The sequence below is a fragment of the Anas acuta genome, chromosome Z (assembly GCF_963932015.1).
Source record: "Anas acuta chromosome Z, bAnaAcu1.1, whole genome shotgun sequence".
In the NCBI taxonomy this organism is placed as follows: domain Eukaryota; kingdom Metazoa; phylum Chordata; class Aves; order Anseriformes; family Anatidae; genus Anas; species Anas acuta.
Genome location: NC_089017.1, coordinates 14,982,662 through 15,010,026, shown reverse-complemented (window position 1 = coordinate 15,010,026; position 27,365 = coordinate 14,982,662). Strand labels below are relative to the sequence as shown.

General features: G+C 37.7%; 1 long non-coding RNA gene across 3 annotated transcripts in view; it reads left to right on the top strand.

The window, feature by feature from the left end:
• Positions 1-27,163, top strand: part of LOC137848169 (uncharacterized) — a 54,597-nt gene extending 27,434 nt beyond the window's left edge. Inside the window, exons 4-6 of one of the 3 annotated variants that reach the window (XR_011091200.1) lie at positions 6,352-6,399; positions 11,998-12,086; positions 19,738-27,163. This is a non-coding gene — a long non-coding RNA (uncharacterized lncRNA). Of the gene's footprint in view, positions 1-6,351; positions 6,404-11,997; positions 12,087-19,737 lie in introns of all 3 variants that reach the window. The other 2 variants (XR_011091199.1, XR_011091201.1) reach the window with 2 other exon arrangements.
• Positions 27,164-27,365: the final 202 nt, after the last annotated feature.

Sequence of the window (27,365 nt, the reverse complement as noted above, 5' to 3'; positions counted from 1 at the left end):
CAATTAAGCCAATTTAGAAATCTTAAGCTAAGACAAAATGGTTGTGAATCCCATTGCACAGATAAAGCATTCGTCCTGACAGAAAGCTTTAAAAAGCCTAAAGATGCTGCTGTCTTTCTTGCTTCATTTTCTGACCAGTGAAACAACTATGGTGAATGGTTGATTCACACACAAGGTGAGGGCATCCCTGGAGGCTGAAAGACAAATAACACCTGGAACAAATGTCCAGAGTCTGATCTCATCTTTGTCAGTTGGGCATGCAATCTGATTGCAAAATACAGTGCAATTTGAAGCCTCTCTTCAAGAGACAATTGGGATTGGAATAACAAAGGTGTGGTAGAATGGGAATTAGCTGCATTGTTTGAGCAATGTTGAGTAATTTGCACAGTACCTTCCTAGCCTGTGCCTCACTCAGCTAAGTCCTTGGTACAGCCAGTCTCCCACCGTCTGCAACTTCATTCACTGAGAAAAAGCAATGCACATAAATAAGCAAATGTGGCACCAGGTCTGTAACAGTTTGACTGTGTTGGAGTGACCTCAAAATCCAAAAGCCATCTGGATTTTTTTCTTTTATGTAAATTTGCAGATTCTAAACTGTTTCTTTTTTTGGAAATCTGAATTTACTTATTGCAAAAATAGCTGCCTGAAAACAATTAGGCAGAAAATACAAAACATATCTCTTAGATGAATTCATTGTTCTCCTTGTAAACATCCGTTGGGGTATTGCATCCTGGAAAAGCCACTCAGTTTCACTACATATGGAGGTTAAAGTTTACTAGTTCCCATGCATCAGCAAACCATAGTTGCCTTGTATGCACATTCAAGAAATGCACCTTCCTCTGTATTCAGGTATGTAAATTTTAAACATACTGCCAGAGTCAGAAAATTATTTTTCTCATGTTGTTAATTAGAGCTATTAACCATGAATTTTCTGCTACATAATCAGAAATGACAACAATTAGTATACAGATGACCATAATTTATGTGCAGTCAGGTATTCCAAAACTGCTGAACTACGAGTCTTACACCTCTCTATATTGTTTTTCTTTATTACTATTTTTTTTCCACAAAAACAGCTTCAAAGAAAGAAAACACATATTATGCAGGTTTATCTTTTCTTCTGTGCTTGTCTTCTCTGCTCCTCAGCACCTCTCTCTCTCTTTCACCATCAGAGCAATAAACATTCATTTGGAAAAATACAGACCAGCAGGTCCTGTATTTCCCACTTTTGTCCTATTATTCTAAAGAGGCTGACTCTGCCAGGAAGGTAATAACATTCTCTATGCTCTCCACAGGTGTTGGGATATTTAAGTTCATTAAAAGAAACACTGAGCCCTAACACAATTACACCTTAATTCAGCATCTCCAGACAATTTGGCAGTTTTATTATTTTAGAGTCAAGGGAACCATACCTTGCAGATGACAAACAAAAGAGAGAGAAAGGCTGCTCAAAATAATACACATATATATATGTATGTATAAAATTCTATACATACAGTCATACATATGTATCCATATTATTCTATACGTCTATATACATAATATATATATGCTGTGAAAGTCTGCTCTTAGAAAAAGAAGGTAATTGTGACATGCAAATGCACAAATTAACAACAGTTAGAAATTCAGATAGTCATTCCTTCTCTTGGATGTTGTCCCAGTGTTTACAGACTGATTCTTAGACTTTGATTTCCATGGCTTTGTTTGGCTTGTACTGCGTCAGAATAGTCATTCCTTTGTTTAAACATCCTTACAAAGAATGATGTGAAATCTATAATGGACATATACACCCCAGTTAAATATTTAATACTATCTGCATGTGTATTCCATCTTCTGTCAACATGGCTTACAGATGCAGTGCTTTGTGCTCAGCACAGGGCTGAATTTTACCCAGACTACTTCCATGTGCACAATAACATATACTTCCAGTGCTTTAATTAATATTACTTGTCCAGAATTATTTTAATTCCTTAGGCAGGGATACATGAAGAACAAAAAAACAAACCAAACCAAAAATCTGTTTTCTTAGCATATAGTGCAAATTCATAGAGAAACTGCACAGAATTAAGAAGCAAATGTCTAAAAGCTGAGGAATGATCAGACTGTCTAAAACACTCACCTAAGCCTAAATCTTCATCTGATACTTTAATGAAAACAAACAAACAAACAAACAACAACAAATCAACCCACAAACAAACAAATAAAAGAACCTGATTGTTCTTTCTAAAGAGCTACTTCTTAACTGGTAAGCTTTTTAGCTCCAAACCCTACTTTAGAGGTATGAAAATGGAGAAACACTTTCTCTCATTCATTTCTCCTTTACGTTCCTCCCTTCTCTTACATATGTGCTACAATATCTTCAGATGACAACTTTGGGTGACATTTTAATTGTAATTGCCAACTAAATTAAAACATTGTTAAAAAGAGAATTCAAGGGGAAATTTATGAAAATGAGGCTAACTGTTGCACAGATCGTCCTCAGAGCTGTTATACTGATGGACAGGAAAAAAAAATATGCTTTTTTTTCATAAACACTATCTGTACTGTAGTGAGTTTTCTATCTGCTGTTGCTTATATTGAACCACAAGGTGTTGAATACTAGAAATTATCTTTTGGATTCTGAATTTACAGCATACATAAGGCACAGTGTTCAGGCAATGGAGGTGTCTTTTAAAGGCTCTGTTCTCTACTGGATGCCTCCATGCTGGATGACAAGTTTACCCCAGTGATTCTTTTGGACACCCTTATAGAATTTATCAGCTCATGTAAGAAACAGTATTTTAAAAAACAGTATTGGAATCCAGCACTTCATTTACTGCCCCAAGGACACTATGCTGTTTCCTGGTGCGCTTTTCCACTTTGTGCTTTTAACATTTTTTCATCATTCTTCAGCCTTTATGCTACATTCTGGAGTAGACCATTTAGACTGAATTTCAGTAGACTGATTTCAAAGTTGACAAAAAACCTGTGCCAGTTTATGATCAATCACTGACTGAAAAAAGATCCTCTCTTTCCTTTTAATTGAAGGCTAGGTTGTATTGGAGTCCTGCCACAGAAGCAAGCTGAGGGAGTTACCTAACAAATCACTGCCCCAGTGCATATTTCAGGATCTCAAAAATGGCTTAAGGCTTTGTTCACAGACTGCAGACGGTGCACACATTCATGCAGAAAATAAGTGAGAGCTATCTCGCCAAGACATACCTTAATCTGGTCTCAGACTCCTTTAAAATCATACATATCATTATTAAGAAGTAGAAGAAGATTGTGAGGCTTGTAATGCAACTCTTAGTATTGAAAAGGCATTTCTGTATTTTAATTATTATTATTATACAAAAGTATAAGTACTCTGGTATTTGATACAGAGGTGTGGCTCCAGAAGTTAGCACTGAAGTTTCTCCATAGGTATGGCTAAAGGCAGGGACATCCTTAAGGAAATTTTGAAACAGCATCGCCCCACTCCTTTGAAAATACCTTTGAGATTATTTCAGTAGCACCTTGCTGATGTTGCAACAATGAAAATAGTTAGGTCAGAGACATTAACATTCCTTTGGCTATGCTGTTTCTGTTGCATGACTAGGCAACCGAGCCCATTAAACTAATCCAGGGTTGGTGTTTTCCCCAGTTTTGCAGATCATGTGGCTCATCCTTATAAATCCATAAATAAAGCACAACACAGCAAAGCTCCCTTTTTTTAAATTTTTTTTATTTATTATTTTTTTTTTCCAGCAGCAAATTCATTACCATGTATCACATATAATGTAAAATCCCAGTTCTGAAAGGTGACTTAAACTTGCTTAACTTCAAGCATCTGAGTGGTGCCACAGGATTTAGGAGGGACTGTTTCTGTGCTTTAGGACTTGGCTGAACTGAAACCTCACTTGGAATTTTTGTGTGCTGGATTAAACCTCTGTAAAGATTTGTTTCAGCTAGAATAGCACCTGACCTCTAGCAGCAGGTCTTGAGAAAAGTGAATTGAAATCAAACTGCTTTTATGAGACCCATCCTAATCATCAGTGTTTTGGAAAAGCAAAGTTACCTGCAGTCTTGACTACTTCTGTTAAATACAGTGTTACAGGGTGTCAGTAACTGCTACTTACTTGGTATAATTATATGCAGCTATGATTATGCTTTAAGTGATTCAGGACAATATTATGGCCCCATGCCTTTCTAGTCTTCCCTCACTTACAGTAATTGAAAATTATACATAAGCGAATGAAATGCTTGCTATTGCTAGATCTGGCTGCACATTGGCAGACAGAGACATTACCTATAAGCCATTCATATATTGGTTGGATATACTGATATCTCCATCCTGTTCATATTAATCTATGAGGGCAACACAGTAAATGTACTTTCTTGATGCTACGTGTCAGTTGATTGGTTATGTATTTCTTGACTTTTCAGAGCTGCTTGGGAACTAACAAGATTATGCTCTGGAATGGTTTCTTTTCAAGAGTGTTTTGTAATGTACAGAGCAGAGGATAGGTAATCAGTATTTTTTAAATAAATCCGAACGCATTTTTGGACTGTTAAGTGACACAGACTCTCTTAGACTTGATTTAATTTCTCTCCAAAGAGAGAAATAACGCCACATAATAACACCACATAAACAAATTTTGATTCTTCATTGACAAAGGCAATTTAATGGTCTGGGTGAACTAGGCTGTGTGAATACTACCATTCATGATAATGAGAGATTACAGCATTGTGTCAGAGTCCTGGCTCATCTGAAGCCTACTGACCTGCTTTGACCACAATTAAAAAGAATGTGATGTGTTTCAGTAAAAGTTTAATGTTGTGGTAAGTATTAGTTGGCATGGTTTTTCCTTTGTTACCCCTTCAACAACAGCTTTGCTGCTGTACTTCAGTCATTCATCATGCAGAGGTTTTCCCCTGAGACTTTCACAACTTTGTTTGCCACACCAGAATTTCAGCTGTTTTCTTCCATCCCAGTGCATTTGAAATCATTCTGTGAATGAGTACAGCATTAGGAACTTTCTTTCTGGGCACAGCAATGTATTTTCAGAAAACATTTTTGGGGCCAGACTCAGAAAACCTCATGGAGGTACTTTTGTGTAGTTGTGTATATCCTTTTTCAACTTCCTCTGCCTTCTCTGCTGCTCTCACAAAATACACTTGACAGCAATACCATCCTTTAGGAAAACATAATTTCCCCAGGTGTGTTGATTGTCCTGGCAGCTGGTAAATTACCAGACAGTAATGGTGAAATATTTTACTTAATAAACTCTTCTTTTTTTTTTTTCTTTTTTTTTTCTTTTTCTTTTTTTTTTTTTTTTTTCTGTATTTCAGTTGTGGCCTTATTTAAGCAGCTGAGGTCTTCCCAGCTGCTTGAGCCAGAGGTTAACATACTGTAGTATTAGAGGTATGGATTGAAATCTTTTTCAGCTGTGACAACACTAGTTTCTAATTTTGGCTTTTCTGGAGAGAACAGCTGCAAAACTCAAGCCTAAGTGGAAATGAAGAGACAAAAAGGCAAAGTGGGAAATTGGAATCTATTGGTTGCCTGGAGCTGAGGTACAACACACAGCTAAATGACATTTTCCTATGTGCTTGCTAGGCAATAACTTCCTGATGTGTTATTCAACTGACAACAGGTTTCCAAACCCATTTTTAGGTATCAGTAGAAAGAAGCCTAGTTCAAATTATTTAAAGTCAACAAAAATTATAAGGGAAACGGAGGCATGGAAACCCATACTCTCACAAAGATATCTACTTCAGTCTTAGCTACAAATCAAAGAATATATTAGTAGCCTTCCATAAAGCATAATGGAATAACAAAACAAACATATGTAGAAAAATTAGTATGTATTGCCCCTTTTCAGTTGCATTGCTCTAACGGGAACTTCCAGCTTCTCTGTGCTGCATGTGAGTGATTGGATGCTATGTTAGGTATAACACAACCCATCATGATAATCCCTGTGTCCCTATCACATTTTACCCTTAGATCTATATTCAACATTTATGAGTGTAGAAATCTTGGAGAAAATTCTTGCAGAATAATAAGCAGAAGTCTCACATGTATGTAAAAAAGCAGGACATCAGCATGGTGTGAGTAAATTTTGTGTGCTTCTTTGCACTCTGACTCATACCTCTGTCAAGATGTGACCTTCAGGTTCAGCTGCAGAGTATAGTATTGGGTAAGAGAGAAGAAACATGACCCAAATAGTATTTGGAGGATATCCTGCAACAAGTTAGAAAGTAATAGCCATATAGCTGCTAGTACAAAGAAGATTCAAAGAAGAAATCCCCACCCCTTCCCCCCCCCCCCCAAAAAAAAAATAAAATAAATAAAATTAAAAAAAATACTGAATCTCCTTTGCTATGTTTCAGGCTTGAGTTTAGGGAGGATCTTGGAGTCATTCAATTCTTGTTCAGCAAGTATGTAAGTGCATGCCTCCTGCTGCCTGTAACTCTGGTGGACTCTTAGTATTTAGAATCCCAGCTCATTTTCATATTTTTCTCTTTTCCTTGGTGAACTCATTTTTGCATGGCTATGCTAGTTTGCCAATGGATGCCCTTGATAGCCTCACAAAGAGACAGGCAGCACATTGCTCATGTCCTGTGAATGAGGGGACTGAAAATAATGAAACACATTTTAAGATTGTAGGGAAGAGATTCTCAAAAGTAATATTGGCTGTTAAGTGACTATGTCTGTATTGAAATAATTGAGAACTGGGGGTATAGCCTTGATTTGTGCCCTTGAAATTTTCTCTTCACTTATTTCAAATGTGGTATAAAATGTTTTGCCTAGAACAATCCTGCCATAACAAGTAACTGAAAACCATGACAGTAATACACATACTATTCAATAATACTGAATTATGGAATATCAGAATTTCAGACCTTGAGGGACAATGCCGCCATTAACTTACTAAAAAGGCCTTTATAAAGATTATAAAATGTTTTCACAATGCTTTAGCTTTCCTGTTTTATTCTCTTTTGCAAAATTCCTTGTTTCCTTTCACAAATCCTTTCTTCTTCTTCTTCTTCTTCTTCTTCTTCTTCTTCTTCTTCTTCTTCTTCTTCTTCTTCTTCTTCTTCTTCTTCTTCTTCTTCTTCCTCTTCCTCTTCCTCCCTTTCTTCTTATTATTCTTATTTAAAAAAAAAAACAACTATTTTTATACAGTCATATAACATCGTAACATCAAGGGTATTATGCAAAAATGTATTTGGCATGAAACACTTTGGTTCTCAAAGTAATAAAACTCAAAGGTTTTTGTCATCTTATTGTTTCTGATAACTCACACATATGCCCTCCCATTCCTTCACATTGTAGATAGATTGTAGGTGCTTTGTGGCAACAGCTTATTATTATTTTTCTTTTTTTTTCTGAAATTCATTTTACAGAACTTAGTGCAATGTGCTGTGAATATGGCTCTTAGCAGAACAGGAGAAAAATAATTTTTAAAATCATGATTTCTTTTAACCTGGTTAATTTAAGATCAGCTATCAGAGTCAAAACTCAAGGGAGAAGACTGATAGACTGTGCCTAAAATACTAATGCAAATACTTGGAGTATGGCTGTAAAACAGGTGCTTGTACACGTGTCATGACGTAAACATCTAACCATCCCTGTGTGCCTGATAATACTTGATTTGCATAGCTGGCTGGGGAAACGTGGGAGTGTAATTTTTGTAGGGCCCAAATCCGAAGTTTCAATTTACGCTCTTTATGTTGGTAGGTTAATGTGTCTGTCCTAGTACAGAATTGCCATACCTCATTTTGTTTTATAACAGCAATTGCAAACTAATAATTAAAAGTCAAAACTTCTCTTCAGTCTCTAGAAGTGTCATGCTATTGTGACTGTTGTTGTTGCTGTTGTTATTATTATATTTTTTGTGCTCTCTAAGAGATATGGTGCTGTAAGCAAGCTGTGATCTAGTACTGTGAATTACTCCAGGAGATTGACACTGAGTCCCTCTAGGAAGTGAGGTACAGAGGTCCTCTGTATTTCCTAAAATTGTGTGCCAATTATTATCTGATGCTTACGATAGAGATATCATATAATTCTTGCAAATAGGGATAACTGATGGCAGACTCACTAGCCTGTACAAAAGGCACAAATCTGATATATTCCCAGCTGCCTTTAGGGCACAGCCTCTTTGCTATTGGGACTCCAGGATTTTCTTCACAGAAGTACAAGTCCAGCATGTGCTGGAAAGTGCAGCCTTCCTGCATGCTGGCTTACTTCTCACTGATGAAATACACTGTACAGGACTTCCTCTTAGGTCACAGTGATAAGCAGCTCTGTAGCATGACGTTGAGGTATTGTGTTTTACACCTGAGTTGCGCTGGATGTGCCTCAAGGAGTCAGCCAGGCTGGAGCTGCCAGCAAGGAGAGGCAGCTGCCCGGCTGGCCGTGCAGCTCCATCTGTCTGTCCTTCCCCAGCTGGGGCTGCAGGTGGAACAACATACTGGAATTCAGAGGATCTATTGTTACTACACAGAAAACTGCAGTTATATTCACTTAGTACTTTTATCTAAGGGTATAATAGTGCTTTTCAAATCAAACAAAGCTTCCCAAATAAATATCTCATGTCAAACTCATTATTCAAGTATTTTATAGGAAATAATAATATGGTAATACTGGGTATCTTGCTTAAAGTGACACAGGAGGCTTGTAGCAAGACAAAATAAGAAGCAATGTTTTCTGACTTGCTAACATAATTATTGCCCTCAAATAATTCATCTCTCACTATAGCCGAATGTTCAATGTTGTGCTTTTAAATGTTCAGTTAACATCAGGATTAGGTGAGTGGTGAAAAACAGCAATGTTGCTTTGTTCAAAGGCTGTCAGTTTTGATAGCAGATAGTTAAATTATGTTCTATAAAAAGAGCCATCTTTAAATACATTTTTTCTTCTTTTTATTTCCATCTTTTCTGAGGGGAAAGCTGCTATTCAGTGACAGTCAAGCCTGTACTGTAACTTCCTTATTCTAGACAGACCAGTAGATGGGCACAGTACAGCCTACTCTTAGACATCAAAAAAGGATGACTCATGTTCATTCCAACTATGAGAAAATGAATCTTTGCCATAGTAGTTCACAAACTACTTCTAACAATTAAAGCCATAAATGTGTTTGTTGCTGCTTCACCCAATAAAACATTTCTGCCTTTCAAAGATACCTAATAAATTTTATATATTTGATTAATAAAAAGGTAGACACAGCAGCTGCAAAATGTTTAATCCTTAAAGAGTTTTTGCTTCAGAAAGAAACAAAGTCAGATGGTTTTCTTTAGATATAGGCTTGATTTTAGTTCATTGTGTTTAAAGATATTGATTAGAACAATTCAGGTGCTTAACTGAAAGTTAAAGTTAGTCTGTGTGGGGAAAGAAAATGGCCAGGAGAAGGTAAAACTCATAGATTTCCTGGAAAATAGATTCTCCTTGGTCTTTGAACATGGCCTTTGAAGAACTGACACTCAGGACTATGGCACTGTGGTGGTTCAGCCTTGTTCAGCTGTCAGAAGCCCACACAACGATTTTCTCACTCCCCCTCCTGAACAGGATGGGGGAAGAAAATAAGATGGAAAAGCTTGTGGTATGTCAACAGGGAGGTTACATACTGATAAACATGAGCAATCCAGGCTTGACTAGAGGAAAACTAATTTAATTTATTGACTACTCAAATAGATTTGAGTGGTGAGAAGCAAAGACAAAATCAATATAGTACCTTCCTCCCACTCCCCTCTACTATTTTTCCAAGCCTACCCTTCACTCCTTCATTCATCTACCAAGCTGTACAGTGGGGAGTGGGAAACGAGGATCTAGGATCTGTCCACAGCAGTTCCTCTCTGTTGCTCCTTTCTCCTCACACTTCTTCCACCTCAGCATGTCTGACACCAGATATGGTTTTGCAGCAGCAAGTGGGGAGACAGTTCATCCTGGTAGAGGGTACAGAGACATGCTGCCCGCAACAGATCCCAGCCTTGCTGGGTACCTGTGTACACAGAGCTGCACCTGGAAATATCGGTGCATACCTCTTTGGACCTCCAGGATTCAGCATTCATCATGGAAAGACTTTGACAATTTTCTAAGCTTTGACGACTTAGGGGTCTGACCTGGCAAATATGTGCTTGTTTCTTTCTGTATCTAGCCTTAGCTGGCTTTCACAGGAGATGTACTAAGAAAGTACAATGGAGGAAGAGATGGATTGGTGACAGCTACACACAGTGACACAGTTAGGGTTTCTGAAAAGAAGGGCATTTACAGATTGCGTACTTTGGCCAAAGACAGGTTTATTCATGATGTAGAAAGACAGACATATCATGCAGTAGTGTGGATGTAATGCTTACTTATGGTGTGAGTGAAGGATTCTCATAAATAACATCTTTTCTTTTTCCCTCTTATCATAGAAACCTGCACATGTAATTCTCAAAATAAAAATATATTTCACTATTCTGCTAAAAAGTTGAATTTATATGGTTTTGTGTCTGTATTGTACATGATTTATATATAGTAATGTCACTGGAAAAAAAAAAACACACAGGAACTGAAAAGTTGATGTCCCACTAAAATATTTATCTTTAAAGTAAAATAATTGTTTAAGCTTTTATCTCCTACTAAAATTCTAACATAAGGCATTACATTAAAATAGTGTCATGAGAAAGTCTTGAGAAAAAAAAAAAAAAATCTTCCAAAATGAACAGTTGTTTTTCTTGTTGGTGGTGGTTTTGTTTTGTTTTGTTTTGTTTTCATTTGAGAGTTTTGTTTGCTTGTTTTTTTTGTTTTTACTCATAGGAGGTAGAAGCCCGAAGCCTCAGATTTGGATATAGGCATTGTAATTAATAGACTGAGTAGAGCAGACTGTGCATTGCTGTGGTTTGCTGATACAATTGAACATCAACATAAAGAATCAAACTTAGCGTGCCTTCATTTATATAATTCAATTAATGTTTTTGTCCTCTGTGTCTGCATCTTGAATATGCTGCAAACAACTTAACAGGGGCACAGACAAAACAGAAACTCTGAGTTTTTCTTTGTTTGTTTGTTTTTCTGGTTTTGTTTGTGTGTTTGTTTTGTTTTGGAGATATTTTTTTCCTGATCAATGCAATAACCTTAGCTAAGCAGACAAATACTGTGCCATTATCATGACTTTCAGCTGCTGCTACACCCATCTCATCTTTTAGGACTTCAGGTAGTTCTATGCTAGAGCAGGTAGCACTGAACTCTGTGTTGGAATCAGTAGATTTTGTTGCAATAGTCCTGAAATCAGTCTATTTAGAAATATTGACTTGCTGTGGGAAAACACAATGGAAATTGTTCAGATCCAATTTTATTTTCTCTCTCTGGAACTAGGGAAGTTGAGAATACTTCCAGACTGATGAAATATGCCCAAAAGAATTATAGCCAGTCACTTGTGTTTTTGTGTAAATGGCTACAAAGTTAGAACAAAATTAATTTCCCAGATTTTTTTATAGGGAGTTAAGAAGTATTATGACAGACAATGTATGTATTCTTATATTCTAACTGTGTTTTTTGCATCTAACTGATGCAATTAAAAATGAGATGAGTTTATATTAAAAAAAAAAAAAAAACAGACATAAAATACTGCTAAATGCAGACAAAGAAATTGCAATGAAGCTGGAATTAGTAACTCTTATATTAAAGATATTACAGAAAAATCACTCAGTATGTAATAAAATTGCAAGTGACCAGTCAAAATAGGTTGCTGGCAAAAAGTAGAATCAATGAAGACACATAAAAGGATGTAGTGTAAATTGTTTGAACAGTATTTCATTGGGGAAAATCCTGAAGTCCTGTAGGTTTGTTTGTTTGTTTGTTTCCAAATTATACCTACTAAACAAGCATCAGTTGCTTTCATCTCTTTAGGGTTAAAGGGCACTTATGATAGAAAAGAAAAGAAGCTTGTCTTCACCTCTTCAACTTCTTCGCTCTTGTTTGTTTCACTTGGCAAAAGGAAGGACGTGATTTGACCTGTGAATTACAAGAAGCCAATTTTATGTTTCCTTCAGGCTATTCAGATACTACAAACAGCATGAATTTCCTGGAATAATAATAAAGTTTTCACAGAATGCTTTCCTAGTATCCTGGTTCCCCTCAGGTAAGACAAAGTTGAACAAAAGTTTGATTGTAGCCAGCAATGGTAACAAAGAACAAGCTTGAGATGTCTGATATACTGCCAACCAGTGCCTTAGTGATATTCCCCTGTCCCACAGTATTAGTTAGCCTGATATGGGTCCAAACTCAGCGTTTCAGCGCTCCACTCTGCTGATGCGTCACCGTTCTATACGGCACTGGATGCTAGGCTGCAGGCACACAGTGTCATTGGACCAGGATCTCCAAAGGATTTTCCTAAACCTTCCTGGCTGAGAACACTCTTGCTGTTGGTCCCAGGTCTGGGCTGAATTTAAGAAACAGAAATTAATTTGGGACCAGGGACTGGAACCAGAAACTGCCTGCAGTCAGGTGTCCTCCTCACACATTTTCTCTCATTTTTCATCTATCAATCTGTTTGTGTCATGGATAAAAATTCAGCAAAGTGGCTGGTGAGAAACGCTCCTTGGACAAGAGAGTTGCTTCCATCCAATATGGATGGGAAAATGGAAAACACAAAGATCAGCACCACAATGTTGTCTTTTATGAGTACAACCCATTCTTATCCTTTCATTTATCAAATAATATCTGCCGGATTTTTGCAACTGCAGCCTCTCATTCACAGGCAAATCAGAACTACATAGCAGTGAGGCAGATCCAGATTTTTGGGGTGCTTTTTCAGACAATTTTATTCTTTCCAATCATTTATGCCCAGAAAAGTATCCTATTTGCTCCCAAATGTCCTTTTTTTTTTTTTTTTTTTTTTTTTTTTTTTTTTTTTTCCCACAACTTCTGTAGCCTGGATTCTTGACATGGAGATAGATTTATTTATTTACTTATTTATTTTCTGATGTCAAACAGAAAGTCATTCCACATCCTGGCCAGGTCTGTGTTCCAATGAACGTCTCTAAACTTGGCCCAGTAAATTTTTATTTTTTTTTTCTGAGCAATTAACTATATTCCCCCCCACTTTTAGTTTGTTACTGAGATATCCTTCTTCTTCTTTAAAGCTGAAATTATCTGTCTCACCAGGTATGACCGCTTGATGTGTCTTTCGTTCCGATTCTTGCTGTGTATTATTAACCTAACAAATGTAAGTTTTCTTTCATGCATATCAAAAAGCATTGTAAATATTGAAAGTACAAAAGTAATTCTCAGAAAAGTCCATCATGTCCCATCTGCAGGATTTGTTTAAAATTTTTGACAGTCTATAAAGAAATGCATTCAGTGAGTACCATGGTTAGATATCTTTACAGAGCTCAGCATGCTGCTGCCTAAACATTTTATCCCCTGCTGCAGAATAATCGGAGCCCAAGCACTTTCCCATTTATTTTTCATGCAGTATCTTTTCTTGGGGGTATGTGACCTTGAAGTGTTGCTAACACCCTGAGATTTATTCAGCAGCTTCCTTTGATGAGGCAGCCTGCTTCATTAAGTCAATCCCCATGCATTTGTAGCTCAAGCCATAGCTGTGAGACAAGTTTCAAGTTAACAGTTTATATCCCCAAAAGAGAGCCCTCATAGTACTTCTGCTCTCATAGTGCAAGGACTTCTCTTTGCTTCATATTGACTGTAGGTTAAAATCCCATTATCTTCTTAAGGCAGGGCACTTGCACATTATGTGACAAAACAGGTACCCATGGGAGCCCTAAGGAGGCCAAGAGGTACTTTCCATTTTCTGTTATCCTTCTCACAACTGCCTGAGACCACACTCCTGAGTACGGAAATCCCAGCTATTCTTGATAATTTCACATCCTGCTTCTTAGCAGACCTGGTCTTACTCTGTTTTTAGCATGTTTCATGTATTTTCAGCATTTTATATGGTGTAGTAACACCATGGATACATATGCTTCAAAGTAAATCTGTTTGGTGGTGCAAACATCTCAGATCTTTGGGGTAGTTTCGAACCAAAGGGAAAGAAGTTTGAGCTCTGGAAGGAGAGTATACATTATCACATGTATATACACATATACATATATATTATATATATATATAAAGCAGAGCACCGCATCTGGGAACTCTGACCAGCTGTGCAAAGAATGCATTGTCAAACAAGCTGTACAACACTGCAGAGAGAAGCAAGGGTGAAGCTGGGGACAGAGTTTCCTTCTCCTCAGCTGCTGTTCTTCTGATGAATTAATGAAACTTTAATTTAAGTTACTGTGAGCTCCATTAAAGGCTGAATTTATCTGTGGATCAAGTATGAGCTTATGTTTAGAACTATGTGTGAGCCACAAAATCTTCTCCATGTAGCCAAGGAGGAAGAAGCAGAGCATGACTCATTATGGCTACTGTTATTACAAAGGGTATTACTAAATACTTGCATAGATTCCTTCAAGCAATTGTAAGTATGACCTTGGATATAATATCATTATATTCATCTCTTTCTAACACCTTATTCAGGTTTTCTTAATGTTCAAAGTGGCAGACAAATATGACAAGTACATCAGGTGTGGTAGCATCTAACATCTAGAAACAGCGACAAAGTCCAAGATACCCTTCAGGGGCTAGCTTCCTTCTGCTGTCTCCACAGCACCCCATAATGTTTGTCTGAAAAAATCGCACAGTGCACACGACACTAAGAGGAGTTGTCTCTCCCACTGTTTGTAGCCAGTGATCTTTCCTGTTGCTCTGGAATATATAGGAATACTATGTCTTTGAAAGTTGCAGCAGTCTGATACATAACATCATTTTTGTCCTGACAGTTAATAACTGATATCCCATCCATTCCTGCTCCTGCAAAATTTTCAAATATATTTGGCTGATCTTTTCTTCCTCAGAAGAATTCTGCAGGAAAAAAAAAAAAATGTAAACAGGCAGAAGTTTTAGTGCCTGAATGAAGAAGCAAAGGGAATCATGTTTAAATAAAAATAGTCTATCTGCTCACACAGCTACATCAAATGTGAAGAAATTACCTCAAAACAAAGACACCAGTTTCCTCTGCCACAACTATATCCGTATAGAATAAGTGAGACAGAATCTTCTTCATCAGACTGGGGAATAGGGAAGATGTGGCTGATGATGTGGACCAAGCAAATCAAAGAGATCCATCTGACAGATAGATACAGTTCTTGGACTATAAGATAGAGTCCTGTGGAATGATTCCCATATTTTCATATATCTGAGATAAGGTGAAAAGTAAGAGATCTGTGGACTGTTAGAACATCACTATCATCCTAATCCTGAGTAAATATATCAGAAAAAAAAAAAAAAAAAGCTAGGGATAGTTATCATTGTTAAGGCTGATAAAAAACTTTAATCTTTGAACTTGTCACTTTAACTCAGCAGCTGACTGCTTTTTCAGCATCAGCAAACTTCAGTAAAGCTGAGGGGAAAATACTGTTAGCTGCATGCACAAACGTATTAAACATTATTTACATTGCATATAAATATAAGGAAACTGCCTTACATACATAACAGTATATTGCCTTCTCACCTCACATACAGGTGGTGCTTTGATGTGACTTATCTTAGACATTGTAAACCCAACTCACCAGTAAGCTGTTCTGTTTGAAAAATATTAAACTGATTCTCATGTTTCTGGTGCCTATGAGGATAAAGCAACTGCAGCAGAATGCTAAGTAAAAATTGGAAGATACATTCCATTAGTGGTTGTATTGGATATCAGTGTTCACCAGGTTGTCCATGTCCAAAAAAGGCAAATTTGCAGAATTAATTATGACAGTGTCTTGAATTAGTAGACCAAACAACCCAAAAGCTTTGTATAGTGGTTTCCAGTGAAGTGGCTGAATGGTAATTGCATCTGGCTGAATGGGAATTTGCCTTAGCGATCACACCTACCAGCTTGGAAAGGTGTTCTCTGCAAATCCTTTGTTTTTCATAGATGACAGAATAGCATCCATTGCCTCATAGTTGTGACCCCACCAATGAGAGGCTCACCAATCCCAAGATAATTGTCACAAGCTGTGGGGTTGCTCACTTCCACCAACAGCAGACTATCAACTTGGTACTAGTTGTCACATCCATGTGCTCTCATCTGCTCTGCTGTCAAGACAGGGAGGTAAGATCCTCATGTAGTGTCATCAGTGTTTCACATAAATATAATATTCACAAAAATATTCAGAAAGTCATAATATTTCAATTATTATTTTGCATATTCCATCCATTATTAAAGTGCACAAGGACAATTAGTGCTCTCTGTGTGATTCAGTACAGTGGGTTTCCAGCAATGTGTGCTGGCATGTCTCACTTTGTGATCATAATTTGTGAACCATACCTCCCCTCTTCCACCCCCACTCAGTCATAGCTCCTGACTGGGAATGTTTACCTCCATTTTCCCTGGCCTCAAAGCAGGGAATTTAAAGCAAATGTCTGCCAACATCTCATGGCAGCAGCTTGTGCAGAGTCATGAAAAAGAAATTCTGCCCTCATAAAAAGCAGTAGCTCTTGGCTGCAGCCAGGGCAAGTAAATACACATGAGCTGACCTGCTGCCAGGAAATCAGTTTTGCAAGACCAGTAATCCACAACAGACAGCTTTCCCCACATGCCTTACAGAAGGAAAGCATGGAATTACATGAGTAGTGACACCATGGAGGGCAGATACTGAGCCAGCCACATTGTACCAGCAAAGACACAGCGTGTGTCAGCTGGAAACTGTCACAGACAATGCATAGAGTACAGCACCACACAACTACTTCCTCAATGGTTAGTACAGCCTCTAGGGTAAGCCTAAAACTAAAGAAAGAAATAAAAAAATAGTAAAAGGAGCTTGGTTTGTAGCTTTAGCTTGGAGCCTAATCCTAAATTCACTGTATCTGTAGGAAGGCTTTGGGAAGTGGTATCCTGGGTTTCGTTTTTGCTACATTTTTGCATTGTACCTATGCAAGTTCCCTGATCCTTGAGGTGATACAGTCCATGTGAGTAAGACTTACTGATATTCACAATCCTAACAAATCTTGGATGTTGCTGAGAGTGGAAACCCATCTGGAGAGGGGAAAAAAAGAAAAAAGAAAAAAAAAAGAAGAAGAAAAAAAAGTGTACTTTCCATGAAAAGTACTGGCAGATATCAGTGATCACTGTGCAGTGCTTATGTAGTCTAATCTGTTAATGAAACTCTTCATGGTGTGAATTACCTTGGCCAGGAGGAAAGCCTAGGTAAATCTGGTAATTTCATCTCTATTTAACTGTGGCTACAGATATCAGATTTCATGGTTTGTCTTAAGTTGAAAAAGTAAAAGTCTCTTTGCTGCATACACAACCATTAAAACCACCTCTTAGTAGGTAATCAACAGGAAAGGATACATCCTGCCCTGAATTATGGTTTTAAGAGTTTTGCTTTCATACAGGAAAACAGAGTGAAATTACTTGGCCAGTTATATGCAGAAAGCCTTGGTGACTTTTAAATCTGTTAACCTGTGGGTAAAGCCTCAGTTTAAACAGGTCTCCTGTCAAGGAAAACAAGTGATTTAAAAAAAAAAAAAGAAAAAGAAAAAGTGTTTCATTAGTACAGTGGGCTCCAGGACCACCATTAGCATCTTGACAAGCATTGTTGCTCAAGGTTTGCACTGAGCTTATTCATCAGAAGACTATAAAGCTAATCTTTCTTAAGATACATGAAAAATATTGACAGGGAACCATCACCCTTAACTTTATAAGATGTCATTTTGACTTCTTTTAAAGGAGCAAGAAATGGAGATTTACATTCAAAGAAATTATTAGTTTGCTTTGCTCAAGTAACCTTTAGAGATTCTGACTGGAGAAAATGTGCCTCCAGCCTGACTCATTCTTTTCCCTTCAGATACAGTCTCGGTTTGTCATTAAAGAATGCTACTACAGCAGCTCTTGAGAAAGCATGCTGTTTTTTTCCCCGAGTTATAGTGGGAAGTATAATTATAGGATAAGCTGCATTGAATTTATGTCAAAATGTTCATCTCAAGTCACATGTCAGAGAATGAATTAACTAAAAAGAAAAGCTAAACCTTCACCTGTTCTACATTTTTGAACTATGCATTTGGATTGGATTGTGTTCCTGCACAGAGAGAGAGACACCTTTTATCTTCCCAAAATGAACAGATATTTCTTCCTCCAGACTTCCAGTCAATGGAAACTAATTGTACTGTTTATCTCTCCTGTTACAAAGAATTTATGAAGAAGGGATTTGCTTAATGTAATCAGATCTCTCATAGGATGGCGTCTGTACTATTATAGGCAAAATCCTCATCTTACCCACTCAGATTTTCCATAGAAAGACACTTAAGTTGAGGTTTTAATAATAAAATATTTGTTGTAAAGATAACAGTTTCTTAATCTTAAAGGAAATATATATATATATATGAAAAAGGGTCCAGTTTCAAATTTTGAGCACTTTTATATTTTAATTGCAAATATATTTATATTTTCACCTTATTAAAATCTAAAAATGAAAGGGTTCAAAATGTCTTTGAAACCCATGTGGGTTGAAGAATATAAATGTTGTGACTGGGAACAACTCCTTCATTTGGTAAGAGTATAGCCCCCTCAAGAAGTGGCTGGAGATCAGTCATGTCTGTGATGACCAAAACCTCAGGAATAGTTTTGCCTTCCTGTTGTGCACACAAGGACCGAAGTGCATTTTACACATAGAAAAAAAAAAAAAAGTGATATATTTTGCCCTGAGCTGAGGATTTATGAGCTTGGACCACTTTACCTGGCGCAGAATGATACCCACTTTCCTCAAGGTGACATATAGCCACTGTAGCCCTCAGCTATGCTCAGTGGTAAAAGTGAGCTGTGAGCTGTGGACTATTAAGGAGTAAAATGACTAAGGTGCAGGGAACACCCTGCATGGGAAAATATAATTACACAGTGCCCATGAATTTGCATGGCTACCACGCATTTGATTCAGCTGCTGGAACCACTCAGTGCTCCTTGATCGTCTTTGTAGCCCTCCTCTAGTCTGGGCAATCCTAATAGGTTCTAATAGGTCCTAGGAGGTTCTAATAGATCCATGTCATTATTGTGCTGGAGGCCCTAAAGCTGGATGCAGCACTCCAGGTTGGGTCTCACAAGAGCAGAACAGAGGGGTAGAATCACTTCCCTTGCCACACTTCTTTTAATGCAACCCAGGATATGGTTGCTTTCTGGACTGCAAGTGCACATTTCTGGCTCATGTGAAGATTCTCTTTCACCAGTACCCCCAAGTGCTTCTCCTCAGAGCTGCTCTCAATCTGTTTTCCTCCCAGCCTGTCTTTGTGCTTGGGATTGCCTCAGCACACGTGCAGGACCTTGTGCTTGTTCTTGTTGAACCTCATGAGTTTCCACTTCATTCCACACAGGCCCACCTCGGAGCCCTGCCCAGATCCCTCTGGATGGCATCCCTTCCCTCCTGTGTGTCAACCACACCACAGCTTGGTGTCATTGGCAAACTTGCCAGGGATGCACTCAATCCCTCAATCCCACTGTCTACATCACTGACAAAGATGTAAAGTTCTGTTTCCACTCCTTCTGGAACAGACCAGCTCAAGATCAATTCATAGGACTTCTGATACCAGTATGATGCTAGTAACCCCCTAATTCTAGTTATTTATCTATTTAATTATCTATTTATAGTTTTGCTCCCTATCACGTGGCTTTTCTGAGAGATGAAGATATGGCAGTTGTCTAATTATGACTGATTTCTGTGTGAGCATTCCTGTTGCATCTCTTGCTTCTTAAACAGGTGAAGAACAGTGAGGAGAAAATGAAAAAAATGTATTCTGCAAAGCTTCTGCAACTAAGGCAGACAGTACATTAACTTCTGATAATGTACTGTGCTAAAGGACGAAACTGTGATTCCACTACATTGTCCCTCTTCGTTGCTGTCACAGTAACACTACTGTCATTTGACATGCCCTGTGTTTGCATCTCCTGCTGGATTCAAAGTGACCACACTATTTTTAATGTTTCTTAACCTGTTAGAAAGTTGCATAACCCTTCCAGTCAAGATGTTTGGAAGGTCTCATGTACAAAAAGCATCCAGAAAGCCTGATCAAGAGCACGCATATGTAAAATGGGAAATTTCAGAAAGTCTAAAGGGAACTGAGGCTAATCAATGATTCTCCATCTGAAAGTGCCTATTTCAAAATCTTGTTTTGGCAAATAGCCTGGACTCTTCTTTTAGACAGCCATGTTTAGGTGAGATAAATCTTGCTGTTAGGAGCCTTAAAGTCTGCATAACATTATTTTTTATTATTATTATTTTTAATGGCTGAACACACCATTTATTCTTCACTCTTCCAAAATTATTCTTCCCTTCTCTAAGTCAAATCAGCTAGATTGAATGCATGTTCTGTATCACTATCACTCCAAATGAAATAAAAATAAAAATGTTCAAATGAAGTCTCCTAAGCTGCCTCCAATAGATTATGTTTTATGGAAATTTTCCTTCCAAGTTCTTTCTAATACTGCATCCCTAGTTTCATATGTTATGTTTATTTTAATTTATATCATTCACTGTCTCACATATTCCTAATAAAAACATGGTTTTAATAATCACATAACCTGATCAGGCTATATTTTTCAAATATTTAGAAATTGCTTGCAAATAAAGTTCAGACTAGCTTTTTGTAAATGGAAATATCCATCTGCATTGTGGGGAGATATAAAGATGACTGCAGGGTTAAGAAAACTTCAATTAACAAATCTGTAAGAAAACAAAACAACAACAACAAAAAAAAAAAAACAACAAACATTTCTAATATGATATGAAAAGTCAGTTCTGTTTAAAGTTATTTTTGTGCTGTCTGGCATCTCACTTTTATTTAGTCAATCAAATGAATAGATTTACTTTTGAGATATTTGATCATAAATTTATTGAGGTAGATATAGAACACAGAATTATCTTAATAATAGAGAATAATGGAGAAAATATGTCAAAGAAAATAAAAGATATTTTCAAAGAATTAAAATTATTCCCACACAGGAGTTAGACATTTCAGCTGCTTAATGAATTGTTCTTTTTGAGACTGAAGCTAGACTTTGCTTCTTGTCACAAATTAAATTAATTTGGAGTCTGCTTCACTAGGTCCTGTCAAAAGTCTCCTGTGAGATTCCCCCTTTAATACCATGCAATATTTTTCAGGCCCCAGGAGTCCGTGGGACATTTCTTAGCATTAGAAAATGATCATATCATTTGGCATGAAGAACACACTTTTCTCCAGAGAAGCCAGTTCTACAGTAGGTAGTAAATTGGAGGCCAAACCTGGGATACAGCAGCAGAGCATTAGGAACAAAACTCCTCCCAGTCAGTTCCATTTGGTGCTTGATGCTCATGGAATGTTTCTTCTCACAGACCTGTTGTAAGCATATTCTGATGATGGGGGAAAATAGAAGCAAGAAACATTCTATATTGTTGCTACAAAATTTGAGAGGGATGAAAGGTAGCAATATCAGCTCCTTTATGTCAACATACCTAAAAATCTCATTCGTAATGGCACAGAACAGGAAATTACTTATGAGTCACAAGTTCTAGCATCTCGGAAGAATGCTATAGTAAAACTAATCACATGGAAAGGCTCAAATGAATAGTTCATATCTTTTCATTTCAGTGTCTGCTTCCTCATTCTATATCAGTGGAATGAACTTTATTAATGCAGTGCATATTTATAATCCATAGATAAGGAAGCCAAGCTGCTATCTCAAATGTCCATTGTACCCAGGGAAATACAGAACAAACTGTGGCCGGAATAGACATAGCTCTAAAGTGAGGAGGGGGAAGAGAGGTGCACAGCCACACAACTGAAGAGACTTCACATGGTGCAGGAGAAAAAAGGACACCCTGACTTAAAACTGTATTCTGTCTTCTTTCTTTTATTTTCTTCTTAAAAATGTGTTTTTTCTGCCATTCCCTTGGGTCCTGTCACTGTTCCCAGAGAGAAGCTGTGAGCATATTTGTGAAACAAGGACCAAAATCTAAAATGCTGACCCAGAGACTGATGTCATTGACTCCAGAGACCAAGGCAGGGTGTCAGAGAGATGGTCAAAATCCCCCCCCATTGATGGTCAGACCCCTCCCATTTTCCCCCAGCTTGTAACTGCAAGTCTCATCATATTTTAAGTCCATATCTAAGCAGAAAATGTAAATTATTTTATAGGTTTTGGTACTGAAAATAATAGATGAATTGTCAGAGATATTCCCTTAGATGAAATGATTTTAAATAGAAAAGTTTTCTACTGAGAAATTGTTAAATCTGTGAAGTCCTTGTAGCTCAAATAAATATTTCTAGGACTTAGAAGGGCCAAGCTTAATGTCCTTGTTAAGGATAAAGTAACTCACAAATGTGTTTACAACTGTGTTTCTGTTGCTGCAAGCAAGCTCTATAACATGAGACTAAAACAAACAAACAGACAACAACAAAGCAAACAAAGCAACCAAACTTACAAAACCAAAATGAAACAAAACAAAAACCAAAACAACAGCAACAAAAACCTATAGAATCATAAAATCATTTATCAAAGCAAAGGCAAATAGGTGACTTGGATATTGTGCCTGAGCAGGCAGGCACTTATATAAGGAAGAGGTTTGTCCATCAGGATATTTTCAGACTTACTAACAATCATAACAAAAGTCAGTGCCAAAAAATAAAGTTGGACAAATTCAACTTTGAAATAAAAGGAAAATTCCTGGCATGTCTTTGAGGATTAATTAGGCATGTAGAACAGTTTACAGAGGCAGATAATGAAGGTTGTAAGGTGAAGTCTTTGAAATAAAGATATCAAATGTCTTCTCTGAAAAATATATTTAAATATATGCCATATTTTTGAGGCTTCTATGATTTTTTTTTTTTGGGTGTTTGTTGTTTGCATGGTAGCTAAGGGCAGCAGGGTGGAGAAGAGCCAGGTCAAGATGTTGTCTTCTGACCACAGAGCCTGTAAGACTGCACGGCCCAGAATCCCCTGCATGAGCTTTAGGGGAGCAGCAGTGCCTACATGGCCCTCAGCATCCACAGAGTATTTGCAGCCGGACAGTAAGACAATGTCCAAACTCCTGTCCAAACACCAGCCCTATCCTCATTCTTAAGTCATGCTGCTTTCTCATTGTCTTGCTCTTCCCTTGAATTTTCTATTCCTTGCTGCAGACAAAGCCCAATTTCAATAGAATAATGTGTGCCAATGTCCACCAACAGAAACAGTGGGAAAAATAAGATTTTGATTTCAGCTCCACTTGTTTGCATCTGGTGTAACTTTACTGATTTCTGAGGCTAGATTAAATTCAGATAGTTCTGAATTCTGAATAGAACAGTCTGATTTAACAAACTTAACAGTAAGTACATGAATAGTTCAGCTATTGTCAGACTAATTCTTAGTCCATTTACAAGTTCTAGTGTTTTTCTAGATATAGGTCACTGTGCTCAGCACAGCGAAGAAAGAAATCCTCATTCTATCCTCACATCAGTAGAAATTTACATCATCATAGCAATCCTTATATTCATTGATAAAAGTTTAACAATTTACAGAAAGTGTGTTTTGGTGGGAATACAACTGTTACTAGAGCCTAGAGCTCCTGAACATCCTTGACAAATCTCTTCTCCTCAAAGTCCCATGTGATACTCATGGAAGACTTGAGAATTCACAATAAATGAACTTATCATTCACTATAAGCTGGAAGCAGCTTCCCAAATTGAAGAAAATATCTTCCACTTACGAAATTTTTTGGTCCAATCATGTACAACATTATCATGGCCATGATGGATTCCCTGATATTAGCTTAAAGATGGTAATCTGTTTCTCCAGACCATTATTAAAACTGGCAGTTCTCTTTGAAGAGAGCAAGAACACATATCAACACTAGGTAATGGTTGTTTTTATAGTTCTCTTATTTGAAATAAAATGTTCTTTCACTGGTGCTTATATTGAAAAAAAGAAAAAAAAAGGAAAAAAAGAAAAAAAGATAACCTTGGAAGTATACAGATTGAAAGGAAAGACTGTTATATGCTGGCTAAGGCCAGAAAACCAGGAAAGAGCAGTACTCTGGATTTGTTTTTACCTGACATAAATTTATTCTGTGTCTTTGAAGGGTCCCCTAATCCCACAGTAAATTTGTCTGTTCACTTAAATGTTCTTATTGTGTAGCAATATTAACTGCCAAGTTAATTTAATGTTAAATGGTGGTAAGTCCATAAAAATACTTAAAGAGTGGATGAATTATATTCCAGCATTATTTTCAGTACTTAAAAATACATTTCTTTGGATGGATCCATCATGAATTCTCAAAAGACAATATCTTGAGAGATATTGAGAGATCTTGAATATCCGAGAGCTCAAAACTATAGCTTCAAAAACAATATCTAGGAAAAATATAGCATTTCATAGTTTAAATATATCAACCACAACATCAGCTGCTAATATTTCCCAAAAGGTGTCTGACTTATGTCTTTTCTGTAGTTTTGTGTGAGGGAGGATGTGTGAACTATCACACCAAGGCTTATGAAAGTTGAAGCAAGCAGTCAGGGTGACATTTTTCCAATATTTGATGTCAAGTTTTCCATCTATTCCCTATAGCAAGGCTGGGGAGATCAAGGGAAAGTATTTAAAGGCTGCCACAATATTTTCTTCCTGTCATGAAGAGCAGATAGACCCACGTAACTTCTCTCCTGAAGAAAATCTTTGCTATCTCAAAGGAACTGTGTGTGTGTTTTAAAAATTGTCTGGGTTAATCATTGCTATATTTCTACTGCTCTGTTCTAACAGCAAATGTCTGTAACTTAGTTATGACTATGGCTTTAGATACCTCTTGTTCTACAGCACCAAGGGTAGTGTTTTCCTATAAACTGATATCTGCATTGTAATGACTCAGTGAGAAAGTCTTTTCTTTTATTGTGTTTCTGCATAGTGAAACCAATGCTCTATCCTGGAGGTGCTAAGTCACAAGTTTTTGTAATGAGACAAGTGAGGTGCTGTATGTTTTTTTCACTGTTAGAAAAAAAGCATTGCAAATGCTTGTAAAACATTTCAAGTAAAAGGTCTGAAACAGGTAGGAGAAAAACAGGCAGTAAAAAGATGCCTTTAATTACCTTGGTAAAACACCATATTAACATTTGTTAATTTCTTGTAGTCAGCTTACATTTACCTTTTCAATAAGTGACATTCCCTGGGACAGTCCTTTGGGAAGACCCTCATAAGAATCCCATGTCATCCTTTCCATCTCACATCATTGCATGAAAAGCCAGTGGGAGAGCTCTAAGCTATGTGAATAAGCAAGGTCCTCCTGGAGCGGGTCCCACAGATGTTGTAACAGCTAAGAGATGTAGAAGAGTGGATCTTTTCACCTCATTTTTAGCCCTATAATGCTGTTTTACTCAGTAAGGTGAATGCAAGCTGCTAACATAATTTTAGGAGAATGGGGAGGAGCACATATATGTTTTTCCTTCTATGGTTGCAGCTAGTGTTCTGAAGATTTCACAGGAATTTCCAGTATTTGCCTGTGTTACAACATCTGCTCTAAAAAACAAAAAACAAAAAAAAACTTCCTCTCATAGGTTCAGTTCAGAGGGCAAACATCACTAAAAATAAAGTGTTTTTTGTTGTTGTTGTTGTTTGTTTGTTTGTTTGTTTGTTTTTTCCCATTAGCACAACTCTACTGTGCCTGTTTCCAGGGTACAGTGCCAGCCTAGCCCACTTCCTGATAGAAGGAGGAAGAGAAAGAAAATTAGTAAGTGAGGCTCCCCTTGTCTTTTTTTTTTTTTTTTTTTTTTTTTTTTGTGAGAAACTTGAAATGGTCCAGGGCATTAATATCAACATCTCCAAAATCATCACAGTCACAACTTCTGTGCACTGGGAGCTCCTGATGGTGTAACTCCATAGTGATCCAAGCAGCCGTGGCAAAGCTCTTACTAGTGCTCTAGCCACTTATGATGTATCTGCTGGGATTGGAGCCCTGGAAGACACGGTAAATTATCCCATAGCATGTAAGGTCTTTCATCCTTAGTAAAATCTGCAACACACTATGTTTCTGTACTGTGCTTTCTTATATAGATTTACCTGAGCTTTACAAACATTAGGTAGGTGTTTGCAACCTTGTTGTCATGGTGAAACAGCTGCATTTTCTAGGCATCATTTATGTCAACAGGATAACCCAATGAAGAATATAAATGAAAGTACCTAGAGATTCACAGCCATGGAGAGATACTGGTAGAGTCAGATAAAGTGACCTGGAGGATCCACATCCCTCTTCCCCTCCATCCTTTTCTGTGCCTATTTCCTATTAAGGCTGTTTAGAAGAAAAGAGGAATGTCTATTTGGTAACAGGACATAATTACCTTCTGCACTGTTTACAGAGAACGGGCTGGCTGCTGTAAGCAGATTGAACCAGCCCCGCACAAAGCCTGTTCAAAACACTTAGCCGCAGCATTCAGCTTGGTAATGATTCAGGCCTCCAGGGAAGATGGAGCACAAGGGTCAAACATTAAAACAACATTAGTTAAAAAGCATGTGTGTTAAGGTCATGGCTGGAGGAACATGACATTTTCTCATATATCCCAGCAAAGTATAGAAACACAATATGCCCTGTGTAGAAGGCTCACTTTTTAGATGCAAAGTAGGCTGCGATCATGAATAGTTATGAATTATACTTCATTAATGCTGATGCTGTGCTCTCCAAAGGCTTTTTCTTTTCCTGCCATGCAGGGATGCCCTAGAAATTCAACCAAAGAAAAGATGTGGGCAGGAACAAAAGACCTCAGCCAGCTGCCAGATTCGTTTGTAACAGTACAACGAGTGTGGTCCTAGAAAGTAGGAAATTGCTGCTGCACAGTTGGAGTCAGTTCTTTCATTCAGTGTCAGAACAAGGCTTTCTAGCAGGGTTCCTACATGAGGGGCAACTTAACAAACATAAGAATGGGTGCATTCAACAAGGCCACAGTTCATCCAGCTAAGTGTCCTGCCAATAGTGGATGCTTTGGAAAGATTATAGAAATAGAACCAGAAGAGGCTGATGTTTCCCAAGATTAGCCTCTCAAATGGCACCCTTTTAGAGCACTAGAAGTGCCATTTGGAGTTGGTCTGAGGAGAAGGTTTTACTCTGAGCACTGGACTGTTAAGTGTCCATGATGTTTAACTGTGTGCATGCCTTGAGGCACAGGCTTGAACTCTAAGCACATTATTCACTTCCAGCTGAAAAAAAAGGGGGAAAGGGGAAAGGGGAAAGGGGAAAGGGGAAAGGGGAAAGGGGAAAGGGGAAGGGGAAGGGGAAGGGGAAGGGGAAGGGGAAGGGGAAGGGGAAGGGGAAGGGGAAGGGGAAGGGGAAGGGGAAGGGGAAGGGGAAGGGGAAGGGGAAGGGGAAGGGGAAGGGGAAGGGGAAGGGGAAAGGGA